Here is a 22599-nt window from a genome sequence, read left to right on the forward strand (position 1 = left end):
GATTAACAAATGAATGGTTGTTCCATACCCTTTAATTCAAATCCAAGATGCTCTGCCAATGCAGAAAGAGGACAAGGAAGAGAAAGAGAAAGAGAAAAACAGGTCTGTCAGAGGTTTCTAAATATACAAAACATACACACTGTGTGGTTAAAGCAGGTTAGCTTTCCCTATTCATTCAGTAAGTAGGAACACAGTGTATGCATTCATAGAATCTTAAATTCCCACAAGATGCACCATTTAACGTAAAGAAATGTCAGAATTGATAGAAATGGTAGTTAATTATGAATTCTCTAGAGATGAGACATGTCTGTTAGTACCTAGTATGGAGTTCAGGTTCATAAATACACAGTCTTAGGAAACATATCCTGACTTCAGAAAGGTGGCGCACACTGCTACTGCATAAATCCACTGGACTTATATACACATATTAGACAGCAGTCACTTTCACCACCCATTCTCTGTGTACAGACCTAATATCAAGCACTAACAATAAAGAGAACAATATATTATTCTTAATTAAAAGATGTCTATAGCAGTCTTGTGTAATCTGATCTGAAATCTGCTCTTAGATATACTGGTATATCCTGCAGCATAGCTTTTGCATCATATATGTACACATGTACTGATTAATTATAATGACTAGGGAGTTATATACTTCATCATGTAATTAATAAAGCAAATAGTTAACAGGTTATGTAAGAAAACCATCCCTACAGATCTTAAAAATCAGAACTGCTCCCCAACTTTCTTCAAAATTTGTAGTCTTCCCTTTCAGGATATACCGTAGCCTTGTCTACTTTAGAAATAACAGTCATCCTATTAGATGAAATAATTGTGTGCCATCTGAACTCCAAATTAGCTCAATATAATAAAGTAGTGTAGGGTGAAAAGATATTGCTAAATAAAAAATAGTTGACCTAATGAAAAAATAAACTGCAAATATATAAAACAAGTACCAGTTTTGAAAGATGCTATAAAGCCCTTATATAATTGCACCCAAAAAGTGTTGAAGGTGCTGTCTTAAAAAAAATCCCTGTGCATCAGTAGCCATTTCTCCTGCATTCAGGTCCAGAATACATGTTATCATGTACAGTCCAGTGCTCCAACTCTTCGAAGCCACAATACACAAACCATAAATATTCATAATTTATGTGTCAGTATTAGTGCTTTTGTTCTACAACAAGATAAGTTTTGCCTGCAACAGCATAATGACTTGTGGGGAATTTATACTAAATGTAAATGTTTATGAACTACAGTAAAATTTTCTCCAAAAACATATTTGAGTACTGAACCATTTAATTATCACAGAACCTGATTCTCCCCTAATTTGTATCTTGTATTACCCTGTGCAACATTTAAAGTTTTAAAAACTTTTGTGGTTTATTTTCAACCAGCTCTTCAAAATGTGTGTGTGTATCAGTATATATACACACAGATGCATATATTATCTTATATTAGTAATATACATTTATTATAGACACTAATAACTATTTGTATGCATAAAATGCTTTTAGTTTACAAAGATGTAAGCAACTGAAGGCAGGGTTTTAAAATGAAAAGTGTCAAGCAATCAATTATACACATTGCTTCCCATGTGACATAATTGATCTGCTAAAGAAGAATTGTCAAAGACAGCATGCAGGCCAGTGAACCCTATCATCTGGCCCACAGGTGTGCCCATTGGTCTCAAACTGGACCTGATGCTGCAGGCAGCATGTACCAGCCCAGCCCCATTGGGGAATGTTCTGCATGCTGTGTCAGGCCCAGACTGTAAGCCTGATCAGATGCACAGACCAGTTCTGGGGGCCTGATGGGTTTGATACCCCTATGCCAAGGAACTGACCTCTCCTTTTTCAACTCAGAAATTTAGCCTATTGTTGCGGCCCTTTCACCTTTTAGCCCAGTAGGCATGGCATTTCCTCAGGGAATCTATAGACTTGGGTTCTAGGTGCTCCTCACTCAGAGGTTATTTTAACCTGGAATTCCTACTTCCCAGACGAGTGTTCAAACTAGCACATCATATGCTGCACATTACTCACTGTATTCTCCAGCCTGCTTGAAGTTTAGCCACCAGGTAGCCAGGAGGGGAAGATAAGTGGGGCCAGGAGCAAAAAAGCAACCCAGAGAAAGGGGGTGCTCAGTGAAATAAATACTGCCATGCAAGGGAGACAGCCCTGGGCTGTAGCCCCAGCTCCTGCCCCAAATGGGGCAGAAAATATCCCAGTGCAGTTTAACCGAAGTGGGCCAAGTTTAAGAGGAGAAGCAAAGAGTGCTCTGGACAATGCCTGGCCCGTGGCCTGATACTTAAAGTATTTTGCTCAGATGCAGGCTCAAATCAGTTCTGGATGATGGGGGCCTAAAACTCAGTCTCAAACTCCCTGAGTAGCTGTTCTAGCTATTGAGCCAGAAGGTGGGAGAGGGTTTCTCTTCCATTTTACTTTTGGCAAGTGTGGACATATCTGGGCAATCTTATTTTGCAACAGGTAGAAAAAGAACCAAACTGTGTGCACATGCCAAAACCTGCATTCACACAGCTCTGTAAGTGACACTTAAGCATGTAAAAGTGGAATACATTTTTTGTTGTAACGTATACAGCATATCATTTAGTAGCAAGTGCTGTAGTTAAGATTACACATGGATTTTTGTTATAACACTCATTTTTTCACAAGACTTCCCCAAAAGTTCCCTTTAGAGCAGTGTTGCTCAAACTTTTGGTTAAGTGGCATGCGGCTGGTCAGTGGATCCCTTGTGGCATGGGCATGGCGGGTTGGGCCCCATATGCCTAGATCAGACCCCACACTATCCCCACTTGGCCTCATACAGTCAGATCGGGCCCTGCACTGCATCAGTCCAGCCGCTTACACCGGGATTCAGCCCTGTGCAACCCCAGCTCTGCATGTCTGAACTAGCATGCAGGGCCATGCTGTCCAGCTTGCTAGGCCCCCCACACATCTGGGAATTTGGCAGCAGGGGAGCAGCAGTTAACACTGCCACTGCTCCCCTACTGCCAAATTTTTGGACCTGTGGGGAGCCAAGCAGGCTGGATGATACAGGTCCATAGGCCAGATCGGGCCTACAGGACTGTGTAAAGGGAAGGGTCCCTGCCTAGAACTTTTCTTGGTCTCGGGGGGGAAAAAAATTTCCTTGTTAAAAAAGGCTGTTAATGATCCTCTCTCCTTTTAATGGTCTTAATGTTATACCAGTCATGCTACTCTTTCTTTTTGCTTCTCCTATTCCACAACCCTGTGGATGGTTCTTAGCTATAACCAATAAACAGTAACCCAGGTATAGAAACATCAACTCAGATGAACATTAACTCCGGCATAGAAATAGCTATTAGTGAAATGTTGGATGCACTGTCAAGATGCCCAGAAGGCTTGATTTTGGTCTATGAATCTTCCTAAGAGATGTACAATTACTTATAATGACTACAGGACTGATAAAACAACATCTTTTGATTATTTTTTCCTAGTCTGTTGAGTCTTTAATACTTAATATATAATATAGCAAATTATTGCACACTCCAGTAAAGTTGTAATTATTTTTGCTTTGATCTTCAAGTGAATGATATAGCCCTAGGTAGTAATAAAGCTAGTTTCTTTATAACTGGAGATGTGTGTTGTTATATGTGATGATGCACCAAAGCCTCTGCATCCGCCTTTTTCAAAATCCTGTATCTGCCCATGTAGCCAAACGAAGCCATGGCCCCTTCTGATGGCCCAAGATACAGTTTCCCTATCTGACAAGGCTGTGGCTGTTAGGACAGTTAACATGAAAAAGATTGTAAATATCTGCCCACTAAAAGAAACCTCGTGCCTGCATAAGGTCTTTGTGACTTTGATACAGCAGGGAAGAGGATCTATGTAGGACTGGGAACCTGTGGAACAGATCTGTTTTCACGGAAGTAAAAACTCCATTGCCTTCAAAAGGAACAGGTTCAACTATGGTGTTTCTTTTTCTGCTGCTGCTGCTGTTACCATTATTCTTTGCTTTGTCATATACATTGCTGCCCACAAAGCTTGTTTAAAATAACAGTTTGACACTAAGCTACAGCAGCATTGAAAATGTGAACTCACTGTTTTACACCACATTCCTGTCAGTAAGGTATGAACTTCATTGCTAAGTGGAGAACACTGAAATGCTAACAGACACGGGGGAATCCTTTTTCCTCTCTTCTTTCAATCCCATTGTTGTTCTAAAAGCAACAACTGGAAATTGGGCCTCCTCTGCAGGCAAACCTGTACCACCATAGCTGGGAATTTTAGAACTGGTAAAATTTCATTCTTGCAAATAGGAACCTAATACATAGGGTAAATATTCTTAACTCAGTTTAAATGAAGCTTGTAAAATGGTTTCTTTAAACAGATATTTGTATGCAGCTAAACAGAACTGATGTTTCTAGTGACTTTACTGGAAACCATGAAACATAACATTTGTTTGTGTGAAGCCCCAACTACTCCAGCCACCGGATCATGCTTTCAAAGTTGCAGAAAAACCCTTGAGATCATGAACCATATGTACCTAAAAGGTTCAGAAAATGGAAGGGAAAAAAAAAAAAACAAGAATCTGATTTCCAAAAATTTCATTTGATTTTTATGTTTGTAATAGGGATTAACTTGTGAATTTTGAATGCTTAAATACTGGCAGTATCAATTAACCAAGTTAACCATTGATTATATCAGGTTAACAGTCCACATTCTTTTCTTCACTTTTTAACCATATATTCACAAAGTTTTGCTTTTATAACATATAGCACAGATATCAAACTTTTTAGGCCCTATGGGCTACTGCTTTCCTTCTCTTCCCCTTTGCTGCCTATCTTAGTTAGCAGGAGTGACTAAAAACCTTGATTTAGGCAGTAGGTAAAGGGGGAGGTGGTAACAGGCATTAACTCAGTAGGCACTGAAGTAGTCGGGATTAATGCCACCTCTGCTGGGGCACAAGCAGCTATGGCATTGAGATACATGAGCTAAATTCAGCCTGTAGAAATGGGTGGTCCATCTCACAAGAAGCACAGCAAACTGGATGACCCAACTCTGTGGGCCAAGTCCATCCCTTGAGCCACGTTTGATACCCCTGCTTCACAGTATCCAAGTACACCTGTGAAGAGTCAAATGCAATTTGATTCACTGGGACAGGACCTCCAGCTCTAAAATACCCGTGTACTACTCAGCTTTTTGCTGATATATAGTCAACAATTTTTGCCGCCAACCTGCAGGCATCTAAGGATTTGCTAACACAAAGTCTCAGTAGAGTGCAACTGAAATTATTGCACATTTGTGGCAAAAAATGTGTATCAAAGACATGAATTAATTTAGTTTTCAGTGCAGCATGTGGAGTATATTTACTGTTTCTGAGGCTATTTTAACTTTGTGTTTATTACAGTGCAGGGAAACAACAAAAGTAAAAGCCGATGCAAAAATAAAAATCATGTCAACTCTCAGATGCTCAAAAACTTTTGGGATAAAAGTAAAATCTTGAGGTCTATGAAGGGACTTTCAGAGGGCAACAAGCCCTATTCTACCTTAAAATTATGACTTGAGGTCAGTACAGTGCCTAATCTGCTTCAGAGTTGAACTAAAATCCCTGGGTAGATGATAAGGGCAGATCTACATTTCACCAGACTGTGCTAGGAAGGGCTACTGTGAAAATGTTTACACCAAAGGAGGAAAAAGTGCTGTGAAATCATTCTAAAAACACCCCTGAGCCTGAGAGCAGCATTAATGAGTCTTGAGTAGAAGCCACAAAGAGGCTACGTAACATTAGATATTTGTGCATGCAAAACAGGAGTAAAAAGACTGGGTAGCTTTCCACAGTCATGCTCCCAAGGACAGTCTGATGCAGCGTAGCAAAACCATAAGCATGCTATGAGGAGACAACAGGATACAGAGTGGACCAGACCTTTCATGACTGAGTCCCACAGAAGATCATTTGAGCCAAAGGCACACATCAACTGGTGTGAGAAACCAGCTCCTTCTGTGTTGTGACATGGCAGCTTTGTGATTTTAAAGTCATATGCTGGTTTCTTTATGTGGTCACAATGTAGGGGTTTCACAGCCCTCAGCCAAGGGCTTTGGACATGACGTTCCACTTTCAATATTTTATCCAACCTGCAGGCTATTGCTTCTCTCCTTGGCTTGATGACACATTTTTTGGAAAGTTACTTTAAGGAACTGGGTCTCACAGGGCTCCATTGAGGCAGGTAAAAGAGTACTTTCCCTACCATACAAGAGCAAACTGAAACCCAAAAAACCCTTAAGACCAAAACCTTCTACCTTGAGTGCCTATAGTTACATGCTTCAGTCAAGATTTAGCACCTAAGCACATCATTCTCACATATACACTTCTCCTTTGTAGCAAACTGGTGTTGCAATTGCTCATCATTTACTGAAGCCAGGTCTGTATTGCTTCTCTGCCAAGCCTGAGCTTACCACCAAGAGACAAGCTCTGCCTACTTGCTCCCACTCCACACACCCACAAGCCTGGAAATTAGGAAGCAGAGGTGATTTACAGGGACCTGAGTGTGTGCCTCATCACCGTGCTCTGAAAGTCAAACCTCTTGTCTGAGATGCCTAATCATTTAGGTACCTAACTTTAGGCACCAAAGCTTGAGAGTTTTGGCCAAGTGACTTATTGGTTCACACAGCCAGTCAACATCACAGCCAAAAACAAACCCAGTTCTCTTCACAGTCAGACCATGCTTCTTCCCTACTTATCCAATATTCAGACACAATAAGGGCCTCTTCAGTTTCCTTGGGAATCACTGGGAAGAGAAAACAGACTCTCACCAAGCCTTTATCACTGCAGCTGAATACTTCAGCCTGAGTAGTGCTGAAACACATGGGACAGGATGGTGCTGTCAAGCAGAGCTATGGATCAAGTTGGCACCACCCCAGTGGAGCTACAACAGGAAAAGGCAATGAATAGATCTGCAGTTAGAGGTATGCTAGCATTTAAAGTCTGGGTTTCACTCTTCTGCAGTGCCCCAGTAGAGTGGAAAATCCAAAAGAAATAAATGTGGAATAGGTGGAAATGGAAATGCACATTACAAAAAGAGCTAATCCCACTGAATCAAACTGCTTTTCTGGGAAGATGAGTCACTGCCCTGATCTGCACTCAGTAAACCAATGTCATGGTAAGGACAATTCTGTGCTGATCATGTGCTGATGTCAATGTACAATGGACAGGCAGCTATTTATAGCAAGTAGCTTTAGAAATGTTTAAATAACCAGGGACACTGTTTAATTCAAACAAGAACATTTGAAGATAAAAGTGAATTGGGAATGGCAGGTAGGGGAGGGACAAATGGGAGCAAATAAGAAAGGGGTGAGGGACTCCTATTAAAAAAAATAAAGTGCTGATATGTATCTCACTCCTTTTTTCTCTCTCTGGCAATGGACAGAAGACACATATACATCGGTGTAATTCACACTGCACCAGTAAAATGGAAAAATGACAAAAATCCCTAAAATGGAGTAATTTCACTCAAACTAGTGAAGATGTCCTCTTGAAAGAATCAGGAATAAAATATTGCTTTGTGACAGTTATTCTAACATAGGTTTCACCTGTCTGCATCTATCCCAGGATAGCTGTTCTCAAGGAAAACAGGTTATTACTTGCTCCCCTGCCAGATTCAGTTGCACCTCTTAGGCCTCTAGGGGGATTTAGAAGACTAAGTGTGGTTTGATTTCTCACTATTCGAGTCCATGAAAATCCAGAGACTTTTGTAACACACTAACATTTTACTTTTGGGTCACAAAAAACAGCTAAGAGGAAGAAGAACCACTCATTTTTTACGTGCGCTATTTTTCAGGGACTTCAGCAAGGTGACATCACATTTAGGCACCTAAACAGGTGCATTAGAATCTGGACCCTACTCTGCAGGTCCCTGGAGATGATTGCTTGTTTGCCCATTCTTTATCCAAGTGTAATTTACATCAGTATAAAACAAAGTGAAGAAAAGATGAAAAGTCTACTCAATTTTATGTTTTATTAGTGTTACCATAAATGTCTGTGGAGCCATTAGGAACACCATAGGCATGGAACTAAGTTTGTTCACAGTGGGCACATCTACATGTGACGCTATGTTGCCGTAGTGATGAGCTAGGTCACTATAGCGCATTGCTACGGTGATGTAGCCGCTAAAAATAACTGCGCTGCTGGGAAGGTGCAGTAATGGCCATTACTGAGCTGCTGTCATTTAGTACTTCCTAAAACAAGAATTAAATGGCAGCACAATAACAATTGTGCCACGGGGGGCACTTGTAGATGTGCCCAGTATATGCTTTTAAGTGGAAAAGTTGTCTTGTTAAGTAAAAAAACCCGCCAGTATACTAAAATACTGTCAGCTCTAAAACACTTGTTGGGTCTACTTCATTACAAATGAACTTCCCTCTGTATTTTCTCCATAGCTAGGAGGACAAAAGAGCAGCAGACCTATGGTTAACAAATCCCTATTAATGCTATGGCCATGTAGTGCTTTGAGCGTGTGTTTGTTATCTTTTTGTGAACAACAATTCAAGATAAAATGGCCACCACTGAACTTTAGAGTTCTGGGAAGGTATAAGCAGGAATTAGAGGATTCGCATATACTTTGACCATTAAGTCTGAGCTCCCCTGGCCTGAAAGCACCTAAAAAGCATGACAGAGGTTCCCACTTCTCTCATAAATTATCCTTCTCAAAACACCTTTGGGTTGTACAAAAGGTTGACTGGGTGGGACTGACCCTCCCTTTGCCCCCAGGCCAATAGCTTGAAGAAAGAAAACAAAATGAAAAAATATCTGAGGGATAACTAATACATTTGTGGATAATAAAATCTGTGAACACTTGAGTGATTCTAATTGCACAACTGTTATAATTTTCTTCCAAAAATCTGAACAGCAAGCCAAGCTCTACCCAAAGAAATATGGCAAAAGAAGACAGTGCACTGAAGAGAAAGGAATGCAGGATAATATTTCAAATCCTAAACAGCAGTCATTCTATAACTTTCCTTTAGTTGCACAGGAATTTAGCTTGCACTGTATTGTATTAATAAAAATGACTTAGTGGGTCACTCTGGGATAGAAAAGTCATGTAAAAGCAGAGTATTAGCAGGCTCCTGTTAATTACTGTGTAATTAACCTTACTAGAGCCTAATGTGTAGCCTGCACTTCAGTTCAGGGGAGGGATGTAACCCTGTTATTCTGATAAACTATAATCCTCTGTAATAGCATGGACACAAGAAGACATGGTAATTACCCTATAATTAAATGGTCAGTAGTTATATCATTAAAGGGTACTTCCTTGGTGTTTGTGAAATGTAAATGTAATTGTTGAATTCAGATGAGTAAGAGGAGTAAAAAAGAAAAGACAATGAAAAGCATATAGAGGTTTTATCTTTCCATAAGAACACATTTTCTACAGCTGTTTCAAATAAGAGGAAATGTTTTCTTTTTATTATTTGCCAGTATTCTGATTATCAAGTAGGAAGTACTTTAACTGGCATGCAGAGGAAGCATGAAATTCAGGCGTATGTATCCTTCAGTCCCATTAAAACTATAATTTGAAGACTCAGATAGGACTTCTGGTAGCTTTCTGTAAAGGAGTGAATTTTATCCTAAATGCATACAACCAGACTGCAAGTCAGTTCTTATTTGATCTGAGAAGATCAAGCTCCTGTCTTCAAGAAGCCGCTAACAGCACCTCTACCACTTGGGGAAAGGTTCCAGTTGACTTCCAAGCAAGCAGAATTGGATCTTAAGAGATATTTATCATCTGATCATTCAAGAAAAAAGGCTGGTCTCATTTGATAAAAAATTGTCTATTTCCAGATCAAAGTGGGAAAATGAGAGCGTTAGCAATGATTAAATATCCATGGTAGAGCTGAGGTGAGAATATGATGTTTTCTAGCTCAACTATGTAGACAATCCTATGCTTTGTAGCAACATGAACATGACTAAGAATCCATCAGATATGAAATGCGGGTGCAGTATCTCATACTGAGGCTATAGAAGATTCTCTTTGAAGACACTTACTCGATGCAAAAAATGACTGGTGAAGAGGCCACTCTCTTCTATGGAAAAAAACATTCAGATGGTGCCATGATCATGCTATTGCAATCACTGCACAGAACACAACCAGTGCAAGTCTCTGTAGAGGGTTGATAAAAGGTGTGGATCCAAGAGGAACCCTTCTAGATGAATACATTTTGATCACTTCTATTTCCCACCAGAAGGAAAAGCATTCTTTGTATCAATAATGTAATGTATAGTAGGGGTGTGAGAAGCAGGCCGTATTTGATTCAGATTCAGCCCGATTCAGGGGACAGTGATTCAATTCGTTGATTCAGATCACCGTCCCAATTCGATTTAGCCAAATTCAAATCTGAACATTCGATTCTGATTCACAGAATCAGCAATTCAGCCATAGACATAGCTTTCTATGTTTTTTCTACATACCTCGAGGTACCAGGTGCGGCTTATGAATGCTGCGATGGTGGGGTGGATGGATCCCACAAGTGCAGGGGATAACCCCGCCCCTCCCCACCCCACATGCTTGGCAGCAGAGACAGAAATGGACCGGAAGCACTTCCAGTCCACTTCTGGGTCCGCTGCTGAGCGCACTGGGGACCTCCCATGCTCCCGTGGGATACTATCCACCCCACCATCTCAGCGTTCATGAGCTGCCTGGTATCTTGAGGTATGTAGAAAAAACATAGAAAGCAGTATCTACGTCCAAATCGTCCAATCTCTCCGAATAGATTCAGAAGGTTCCAATTCAATTAGCAGAGATTAAAGGATCTCCTGATTCTATTTGGATTCAGAGATTCAGCTGCTGAATCAGGCCAGATCTCCATTGAATCCAATCAGTGACTGAAGCTTCGCACAGCCTAATGTATAGCACTTTCTGACTAGGAAAATGACCTCCTGTTTTTCAGAGTAGCTGGAACTGGGTTATCTCTGCACTCTTCTCAAATTGTGTTAAAACTGGTTTCACTGTTGGAATAGATATAACAAAAGCTGTATTGAGTACCTCATTCCTTTAAGTTTTGATTATGTTTTCTAAAATTCACATCTATAGCGGGGATGTTGAAGTATAAAGACAGAAACTTGGATAGCAGTCTGGCTACACTGTAAAAGACAGAATGCAGCAGAATGTAAAGATATATACAAGTAGGAACTCAGGATTCATTTTCATAAAATGTGCTGCTAAGAGCAGAATAGATGGGGTATGCTTTAACAAGCGAAGTTATTTCATTATGTGTTTTCAGATCACCATACGGTACAGTGTACAATAACCTTGACTGTCTGTCTCCACTTAGCAAAAGGGATTTGATGCCTGAATAAGGAGGTCTTATGGACCACCAAGTTCAAGGCAAAATCTGTTTTCTCTACGAGGATTAGAAAATGCTGTTATATGATGTCTTGGCAAACTAGGGGAAAAACACCAAGCTATGTATCAAAATTAGTTTTTCAAAAGAAGTATGAAATATGAAATAAAAAAAAAGAACATACTAGCCTACATCAGAAATTAGTGCAAGTCAGCCAGCTCCATTCCAGGAATTTATATAAGCCAGGTCATAAATATAAACTTTAATAATGCCAAAAAAGGGACCTAAAGAAGCTTCATCAAAATAGGGAATACAATCTTCTAAAAATCAACAGTGAAATGAATGAGATCTTAGGTTCTCCTCAAGATCTGAATTACTTCTTTTAGGAAAAAAGTTGGAATATTTAATTTTGGAAGAATTTTCAAGACTGTGGCTGCGTCTACATGAGACACTGACTGTATAGTAGCTTGTTACTACTGGGCAGTAGCGGCATATGGCACAAAGCATGACAGAATGCTACTGCACAGTAGTAATGAACTACAGTCAGTCAGCGTCACCTAAAAGCCATTCAGTGATGCTACTCCACAGTAACTCCTGTTACTGCACAGTTATTTAGTACTGTTTATACAAATACTAAGTGGCTGTGCAGTAACAACTGTGAAGTCAGTGTCTCATATAGATGCGGCCTGTAAATGGAAAATATAAAGAACACTCAGTACTGCTAAACTGTAACACAGACTTCTAAATTGTTCCATAAAACTCAGTTAGATAAAAACTGAACACAACACTTTGTCACGATGCTGATCCCTGAACTGTTTTTACCAAAAGTGTTTTTGTTTATAACATTAATGCAGTCAATGTCTCCAATTCACAGTGAATGAGGTAATTAGCTCTGTGTTTTACAAAACCCTTGGGACCATAGGGCCAGAGGTCTAGCAATCTCTTAAGTAGGCAACTGAAAAATAGAGCTCTCTCAAACTTTCAGAATTCTGCAGTATAAGGAGAATATTATGACACAAAGTCAGGAAGATCAATGAATTACATGATTTTTGAAACAGTTTTCTTTGCAAGTGCAGTGGTTTTTCTACCAACTTTGTAACACAAGAGTATGTATGGGTAGTGAAAAGAAGGCAGGTCTTAAACAACTTGCCATCCTTGCAGCAAATGCGGTAAAACCTGGAAAAAAATGCATGATGTTATTTTACATGTTAAGGTTGGTTCAGGAGAAAGCTTTTGACAGGGTGGTATCTAAGACCCACTGGAACTCAAATATTTGAAAGACTTCCAAGCTGTTTTTTGAAGTGGCCAAGCTGCCTGTATTCTTCAACAAGTATTATTCCCTTACATCCAGTCTGCTGCACAATACATTTCAGTTTCAATCTGGAATGCAGGAAGATTGTTTCCAAGTCCCAGGGTGGAATGCAATCATACTAAGCTTCCTCAGGTACAATGGGGTCATCATGAGAAGAACAACACAGCCAAAAAGAGATAAAGTTGAGGTGAGGTGAAATCAGAATAACAGCTTTTACAGTTGTGACCTGTTTTATTCTTGATGCATAGCTGAAGGCAAACTTGTTAAGGATGTATCGTCAAGATTAATTCAGGCTTGATGAAGATTCTCTGAGGGATGAAAGCCAAGCAAGTTGAGGTGAAATATAACCAAGTGCCCAAAGTGAAGAGGATGGGATTGGTTATTTAATTCAGTCTTCTTAGGAAACAATTCTGCCTCACATTTTTAGAAGAGATAGTTACAAGTTGTAAGTTAATGGATTTTGGCCCTTGTATGCACATAGGTAGACAGGGACACAGGTACCTAAAGGAGAGAAAGAGAACTATTCTAAATACTACAGATTATCAAGTAGAGAATTTCAGTGAATTAAGTGTCAAACTAAATATGGAAACAATTCTATCATATGCACTGGGGAATTTCCCTCCATAGCAATCTTTCTGGATCCCATAACCATATCATATTTATGCCTATTAAGATACTATGAGATCTGGGGACTCTCGGGTTGTTCCAGAGACCTAATTCCCAAAGCTTTAGAGAAAACTAAATGTAATTTTTATTTATTTACGAATTCTCAGTGGCATTCAAGAGTTTGTGTTACAAATGACTAGATCGAACGGTCACAAACTCCTGCAAGACCGTTTCAGGCTGGACATAAGGAGAATCTCTTTACTGTCCGAGCCCCCAAGGTCTGGAACAGTCTGCCAGCGGAGGTGGTTCAAGCACCTACATTGAACACCTTCGAGAGTAAATTGGATGCTTATCTTGCTGGGATCTTATGACCCCAGCTGACTTCCTGCCCTTTGGGCAGGGGGCTGGACTCGATGATTTCCCGAGGTCCCTTCCAGCCCTGATGTCTATGAAATCTATGAAATAAATGAAGAGGCTGAGAAGAATCATAAGATCAAGGTCGACCTACATATTACAAGCTGACATTACTTAACCTTTAGTACAGCAGTTACCAAATAGTTACTTCTTATTATACTGTCCTAGTGTCATGGGGAAGTTTATAACAATCTGATTTACCAGTGGATATTGTGCCCAGTTAATAAATTTAATAAAACTTAAAATGAGGATATTTGGTTAGTTGGCTCTGTCAGCTCAGTTAGCAGAAGAGACAGAGAGAGACAAAGAGACAGAGAGGGAGAGAGATTTCTGTGGAAAAACAATAGCTGCTGCAATTATGGTTTTACAGGACATGTTGAATGAGGAAAGACCAACATTACATCCAAAGCACTGGCTGTCTATGAGACAGGATGAAATGTTATCAACCCTGACTCATGCTCAATAGACTTTTGTTTTGTGAAGTGTGAACTGCTCAACAGACTGAGAAGTCATGATAGTTTCATCAGGAAAATGCTCTTTCTGGACCTCATAATTATACAGCAGGAAAATGGGGAAAAAAATTGGAAATTTCCACACCACCACATGTGCTTTGAAAATTTAGGTGCAGGAAATACTATAACTAGCATTGTGACCCTCTGAACTGAAGTTGAAGCTTAAGCACAGTGCATTGATTACACCATTAGGGCAAGGAAACACTCTTAGGGTGTGTCTCCACAGGCAGGGGCATGCACTTGCAGTGGCAAAAATAGTAGTGGCACAAATTTGTGCCACTGTTTTTTGCCGCTCTGCATGTCCCTGCACATGCACTTTGGTGCAGGGAAAATGCCCCACTTTGGGCAAACTGCCCTTTCTCTGCTTCCCTTGGCTCCTGGTGTGCTGGAGGAGCCAGGGTGAAACTAAAGGAGGGGAGATGATCTGGATGGCATCCAGAATGTCTCCCAGGAGATCCTCTAAAATCAACAGAGCTCTTAATGGGCACAGGGGTCCTAACCAGTGGCTTCATTGTAGGAACAGGGTCTTAATTATTTTCTTTTTCTTTGCTACATCTCTTCAACACATTTTACTCTTAGTGAATCTCTAATTCTTTTTCTTAACCTTTCTTTCCCTGCATGCTTCAATCTTTAGTTTTGCAAATGTCTATAAAAGTGCTTTGTGGTACTCTGTATGAAAATCGCTACAACACATAGGATGAAATAACACTCCTCTCATCTGCACTGAGTCTACATGAAAAAAATCTCAAAGGATGCCAATTACTGCTAGATTATCAACTGTTCTTTATACCTTTTGGATTTGCTTCAGTTTTTCAACACATTTCTGATTATTTTTGCATTACAGCATAAAGTAACTAAAAAGCCATATTTATTATATGCTAATTTTGGATCATATATCGAGAATCATACTCAGATTCTACTCAAGCAAAGTGTATCTAATGTCAAATGCTGTGCATTTACATTAAAAAAGAGTTAAAAATCTCAGAACTTATACTGATCATCAGGGATCCAGGTTTTTCATTTGCCACAGAAAAACATGGTAAAACTCAGATTTTCTCATTTAAAGGAGAAAAAAACAGATTTTCAACTTTAAAGGAGAAAAACATAGGAAATGGTGAGTTTCTCCTTGCAGGCTGCCAGAGTTCCAGGCAGCAAGGGCCTGGAAGGAGTGGGAGGAGGGCAATTAGGTAGGGGGCGCCATGTGCATGTGCTCACATACACAAGCATGTGGCAGCCAGGCAGGTTAGAGGGCATCTCCCAGCAGGTAAGTCTTGGATGTGGAGAGGTTTGAGAAACTCACAGTGAGGAAGGGAGGGATTTGGGCAGGGCTGAGGCTGGGGCAGCTGCCCATCTGGGGAAGTACATGGGGCTTGGGGCCTGGGGCCAGAATGCATGGCTGCAGGACCCAGGCAGGGAGCCCAGGGCTGAAATGAGCAGCTGCAGGGCTCATCCAAAGGGCAGTAGGGGCAGTAGCTCCCCACCACTGCACACACTCCTTGGCAGAAGTGGGGGGCATGTGCCCCCATCATATTTGTGCACAGGGCAGGTGCAGCCTGATGTGGGCCCGGGCTCCCTGACCTGCTGCCCTCCCCCCAGGGCCTCCGCAGCCCAGTGCATGCAACCCCGCATGGCAGGGCAGAACAGGGGGAGGAAGTGCAGTGCTGGCACCATAAGCCCTGCGCCACCATGGAAACGTGTCCCCTGCCTGCCTGGTAGCAGCAGGAGTGGTGGCGCAGAATCATGCCCCTCACTGCTGCCAGCCAGGCAAGGGGCACTTCACTATGGCGGTGGGGGACTCCTAGAAGTGGCATTGAGCATCCTCGCCTGACCCCGCTGCTCCAGGTCCCACCCACTAGGCCACGGAGGCCCCAGGGGGAGGGCAGCAGGGTGGAGATCCCAAGCCTGCAGTAGACAGCCCACACCTGCCCCTCCCACGAGCTCTGCTCTGGCCATGTCACCCATGGGGGAGGAGCAGCTGAGCTCCACTGCAGCAGCCAGGGCTCAGATGTTCCTGCTGGAGGCAAGGGGCTGTAGACTCCGGTCCCTGGCCCCATAACCCTGGCCACTGGGGGCAACCTCTGGCAGGGCTGGTGGGAACAAAGGGCTAAGGGTAAGGAGTGAGGGGCAACAGCAGGGCCCAGGGGGGTGTGGGTGGGGAGTGAAGAGCACCAGCAGGGCTTGTGGCGGGGTCAGGGGTGAGGGGCAATGGCATGGGCAAGGCACTAGCATATCCAGGCTGCTCAGTGCCACAAAGCGGGGGGGGGGGAGGGGGACAGCAGCAGCTGGAAACATGTCCTGGTGAGTGAAGGGGGCAGGGGGTGCTCTGATTTTCCATGATAAAAAACCCAAAATCAAATGCCAAAATTTATAAGTATTTAGATTTTATTTTATAATAGTAATTGTGGCTTCCAAATTGCTTTAAAATTGTAACATCAATAAACAATTGATACCTATATATATAGTGGCATTTCATTTTAGTCATGGAAAAACATGGATTTTGGGAGTTTTAATCAGAGAATTTGTGGGCAGAGAGGCAGGATTTATCTGAGAATTTGTAATTTTTAAAAAGAGAAAACCAGGATCTCTGCTGATAATACAAATCTTAGTGAGATCCTCTGTAAAAAGATGTGAAAATTCTTTTACCAGAACATGAGCAAAACCCACAATAGTATAAATTTGATCCAGAAAAAAAATAATGTAAGTGATTAAATTCTATTTTCACATGGTAGAGTAATTTATTAATATTTCTTACAATGATATCTTCCAGAGGCACTACATACAGTATAAAGGGACAAAAATTAGCACCACTGACTTGCAATAGCCATATGATCCTAACAGGGAAATGGAAAAGATTTCTGTATGAGAAGTTTAGAGATTATTGAGAGATTATTGCAGCTTTTTCTTTTAATAAACATAGGACCTGTGGATAGATTTTTCTGATAATCATAATACAAACATCCACTGTTACCTGGCAAAGAGACAGTACAATCCTGCAACTGCTGCTGCCTAGGGGAGTTTTTCTTGAGAAAGATCTTAGTAAAAAATGAATAGGGAACGTAGAATTTGGCTCAGTGACATGTGAGGACGTATTGCTGCTCTTGGAAGGCACTCACCCCTTGGCATGTTAAGGCTATTGGTAAGAATGCAACCTTTTCAGTATCTGGCCTAGATTCAGCAGAGGGGTCAGTTATCTAAATTTCAGGCTGCAGTTCTGAATTTATTACCATTTGTAAGGAATCTCCCTCAACCTCTTGGTTATACCTGATAACAGGCATCTATATTATTAATTTTACAGTAGCATCAAGAAAGTCCAGTCAGTATCAAAAGTAACTAATAAGCACTTAATAGGCTTTAAAGTGGTCATAATTCTTTATTGTTTTATCTAATTATTTGTTAAGCACTGACAATGTGCATGGAATATGAATCACAAAGCACATCTTTTTTCATTTTGCTTGGAAACTGTTCCTGAACCTGATTTAATTCGTTTCAGCTTCTGATCTGTCAATAAACCATGTGGGATGAAGTGCAAAAGATAATTAAAGGGACAATGTCAGCTTTTAATGCAGAGGTGGGCAAAATATGGCCCACAGGCTGGATTTGGCAAATGGAGGAACTTTGTCCAGCTCGTGGCAGGTCCTTCAGTCCCACCTAGTCCAGGTACCATATGGCCCATGACATACCCTGCCACCCCTGGGCATGCAGCTGGACTGCATTTCTAAACAGCCCAGGCAGTGGTGGCTCCTTCTGGTTGCTGCCGCCACTGGCCCCAGCCCCATGGTACTAGTGGGGACCTGCGTTCACAGCCCTGGCCCACTCCATGCCTGCTCTGGACTGCCTGCCGACGCTGGGTAGAGGCAGCAGCCAGGCAGAAGCTGTTCCTGGGAGCACGGGAAAAACAACCGCCACCTCCTTACTGCTGCCAGGCCTTTCTTGCTGCAGCTGCCTGGAGCCCGCATCCAGGCTGCCCTGTGGCTCCTTTCCACCACTGCCACCACTGCCTTTAGGCCACCCGGCAGGGCAGTGGTAGCAGTGGAGAGGAGCCACAGGGCAGCCCGGGCAGAGGCAGGTGCAGCAAGAATGGGCCAGCAGTGGTGAGGGGAAGGTGGCCACTTTTTCCTCACACCTAGCAGCAGCTTCTTCCCAGCCACCACTACTGCTGCCACTGCTCAGTGTAGGTACTTGGTCTGGAGCAGGCACGGGGCGGGCTGGAGTCAGGACTGTGCGTGCGGGTTCTGGCTGGTCCGGCACTGGTCTGCTCCACTGGGGCAAATCTGGAGTGGGCACAGGGCAGGCCAGGGTCAGGGCTGGGGCTGTGTGCTCTGCTGCTGGGAGTTGGTGGCAGTGGTGGGGAAGGTGCCACAGGGCTTGTGGGCTCTGGGCTCTTGGGGGTGGGGGTGCTGACTGGCCTGTGACAGCTCCCCAGAACTGCCTACATAGGCAATGCATGGGGTGGAGGGGCATGAGCTCTCCGAGACTGGCCGCTACCGATGCTGCCACTGGTGTCTGTGGGTGGTCGCTGCTTTCCACCCTCCCACCACCTCAGCCACCTGCAAGGTCACCATGGCCACCTGCAGGCGGTCCCCGCTCGGCCTGCCCTCGCCACTGACATTGCCATAGCTGCCTGTGGGCAATCCCCGCTCGCCATCACCATGCCCCCACCGCTGACATTAACATCGCTGCCTGCAGGAGGTCACTGTGCCTCCCAGCCTCAGGAGGCATGAGTCGTTCATGACTGCCTATGTGGCACACTACCAAAATAATTGCCTGCCTCTGTTTTAATGTCTAAATTTCATTTAAAAATAGCTGTTATAAAATCTACAACCAATGAAATTATCTTAGTTTTTCCATTTGGCACAAATTAAAACCTATTTGTTATCCAAATATGGCAGTGCTGGGAACCTGAATATAAAAGCATCTATAAAGAAATGTGAAAGTAATTTCTTTGATATTTTTTATCCACATTAGCAAAAGGTAACCTGGATTTTTAAAATGTATTCACTTATAATATTCTGTGTCATAAGCATCATGTAAGTAAAGAAATGTATTTATTTTTTGTAATATGCAATATTAAGTTTGAAGGTATCTCTTTAATCATAAATTTAATAAACTATTCTCACAGCCAAAGAAAAACTGAATTCTGTAAGCTTGCAAAACAGCCAGACCATGGTTTGTTTCTGTCCTGAATATGCTATTTGCCACTACAACAGAAAACTCGTTGCTTATGTAAAAAGTGGTTTTGTTAGAGGAAAGTAACAGAACTTCTTTGCAAAAATGATGATATTTCTTTCCAACTGAATATATTTCCCTGGGTGCAGTGCAGAATTTCCTCTGACCAGGATGATGTGCTGTGGGGGATGCAGTGCAGCTCAGTCATGGGGTAAATGGAAGCCTCAGACTCAAAACATTTCAGGCCAGGACTAAAAACAGAACAAAACAATATATTTTGATGGGGAAAATATTAGACCATCTTCACAATAAAAAAATCCTAAAACACAAATGTTGCCATTCCAATTTGAAATGTTTGGAATGCGTAAGTCTGCCAAAAATTCGGTATTTCCTAATTTAGGATAGAATCAAATGCTAAAATATCAGAGGTTCTCACAGAATTTTTACTCCGCTCTATTCAGAACCTGGTAGACAAAGCTTACTACACTGCGTTTGCACATAAAAGTGATCATTACGTTAACGTTTGCTGTTTGGTACTACATATTTAGTAACAGTGAGCATGTCTACATGAGACGTTTACTGTGTAGTTGATTAATTAGCCATGCAGTAAACATTGCATGTCTACACATGCACCCCTATTAGGCTGGAGTAAACTAATTTACAGGTAAATACAAGTACTTGTAAATACAAGTACTATCCTGCCGCAGAGTAAAAAACTTTGCAGCAGCACACATGCAGATGCTGATGTGGCTGGCTGGGGCACAAAGGTGATTCAGTGCAGGGGCTGCCTGCCAGCTAACCCTAAGCTGAAATACCTTCATGCCCCAGCCAACCCCTCTATAGTGCATTGAGCCAGGGGAAGCAGCCCCAGCTGGCAGGCTGACCCCATGGGCCCTCTGCCAGCCAGGGCTGTTCTGACCTGGTTCAACAAATTGTGATCCTGAGCAAATGTGTAAATGTGCACCCAGGAGCAATAAACTCCAGTACGGTAAGCATCAGAGTTTATTGCAGCAGACTAATGTGCCCATGTAGACACACCCAGTATCTGCTATTATATATCTAAGGAGAGATTGTGGTAATCTGCGTTGGGAATTTGTTTGCATAGATCTCAGATACCACTATGTACATGAAGAAAAAAGTTGCGCTTATAAAGCTCCAATATGCTTTCAGCATAAGGCTCATCTTTGATGGAAATTAGACACAAGTAATAGTGAGCAGAACTGTGCAATTTAAAAAAAAAAACACTCTGCACATGATGGACAAATCAAACAAAAGCTAAGTAGCTAAACATATACACATCCTCTAGCCCACATGCATAAAACTTACAAATAAACAACTTCTGAATGAATAAATGAGCTATCAGAGCTCAGCAGGAACACAAGTAGAAACAGGACAGCCAGCATCTAGGATTTAGCACATGCTCCTTTACTGAATACAATACCTGCATGTTCCATTTAGCTGAGTTTCTAATTCAGGAACTAATTCTGGAATTTGTATTTTTACACAAGCTGTCCCACTGACATCAACTAGGCTATCCACGTAAATACTGCTTTGGTGTAAAGGCTACATAATTGGACCTTTGAAAAAGGCAAAGTCAGAAGTCCCTGCTTTCAACTGAAAATTTACCAGTTCACCAACAGTAGCAGAGACATCACACTTGATTTAGGACTTTGTTACACATTAATTTTAGACAGCTCTTGGTGCTCTGAACCCCTGGATCGTCTGCACATTAACACCTGAAACTGGTTTTAAACACTCTTTAGGGTGGCTTAAAGTTATGCCACTCCATGTTTATCTCTGCTCTGTGTTACTCAGCTAATGTGTAGCCACTAAAGGCTACACACTAGTGTAAACACCACACCTGCCTCCCCACCCCTGATGGCCTGCATAGGGCCCACTGCCCCCCTGCCCTCTCCAGTGAGCCAGATCGCTGCTCATTGCGCCCCCAACCCTCCACTGCTTACTTGTGGATACCTGCACTGTCTGTCTCGTGTGAGCAGGCAGGGGAGGATTAAGGTAGCTGTCTGCCTGCCTGCCGGCCACTGCCACTGCTGCTGCTCTCTGGGTGGGCTCAGCCCAAATAGCAGCAGCACAGCAGTATCAGTGGTGGGAGTTGGGCAGACAAGTTAACCCTGCCCTGCCTAACCCTGCCCTGCCTGCTCACCTGGGACAGACAGCACAAACAGCTACACATAAGGGTAGGGGAGTGCCCTGGGGGTGGGGAGGGGGAGCCCCAGAGGGCAAGGAGGGACCCTGGGAATGGGAGTGGGGAAGGGCAGGGGGGAAGCCCAGAATGGGAGGGGAGGAGAGGGGGAATTCTTACCTTTCAGTCCTCCAGGCCCCCGCTGGCCTGAACGTGTGACTGGTCCAAACTCGTGCTAGCGCTAACACTGATCAACATTTGAACAGCTCACAGTGTAATGTGTAACGCAGTCCTTACACTGATGTAACTGAGATCAGACTTTGGCTTTGAATTTTTAATCAGTTCTTACTCAGGCAAGGCTGACAATGACACTGGTGTGGGGAGTGTGTCTCAATAGGTTAATCAAAAGACTTCATCATCCAATTAAACATAAACCAACACTGGATGTGTATGGGACTACCTCTCCTCATGGGAAGATGTAGGAGCAATTCTGTGTCAGATACAAGACATATTGCTAAGTCACATGAACACAAGCTTTGTATATTCTCCACTGCATTGATCCCATCCTGTGTGGGCAGGGTAGGGGCTGCATTTGTAGCTGTGCTTCCTACTAATCTACATTGGGACAGACAAAAAATGTTGCAACTGTGACAGACCCTTACATGAACATCACAGGCTGCAGAGCCATGATCTGGTACTCAGAGAAGACTTTGGAGTGTGATAGCAAACTAGCCACAAATAATCTTACTTTCATAGTGACTAAACCTTGCCTTGGCTATTGGATGTGTAAACACAATCTACATGCATACCTGATTCCTAGATCAATACAGACAGCTCTCAGATTGCACTTACAAAGGTCCAGAAATGAATCCTTGGTATTATGGCCAACAGTCCATCACATGATAACAATGCTAATAGACACAGGCTGTTCTCACACAACATCCTGTAGAATCTTTGTCTTAATTGAATTTTGTATGAAAAAAGCAAAATATTATCTTAAATTCAATTTAATTAGAAATGAAAGAAGAACCTATTGAAAATTATTTCAAGATGGCAGGGGCTTTAATTCTCCTCTTAGCAGCACTCATCTGTAGCTCCCATTAATGCCAGCAGAGCTAGATATGCATAAAAAGAGGA

General features: G+C 42.3%; 1 protein-coding gene across 2 annotated transcripts in view; it reads right to left on the minus strand.

Moving 5' to 3' along the window:
- The window catches only part of NRG2 (neuregulin 2), a 328293-nt gene that overhangs the window by 24145 nt on the left and 281549 nt on the right, over window positions 1-22599 (minus strand). The window lies entirely within an intron of this gene.

The sequence above is a fragment of the Crocodylus siamensis genome, chromosome 10, assembly GCF_052110815.1.
Source record: "Crocodylus siamensis isolate JL-2025a chromosome 10, ASM5211081v1, whole genome shotgun sequence".
In the NCBI taxonomy this organism is placed as follows: Eukaryota; Metazoa; Chordata; order Crocodylia; family Crocodylidae; genus Crocodylus; species Crocodylus siamensis.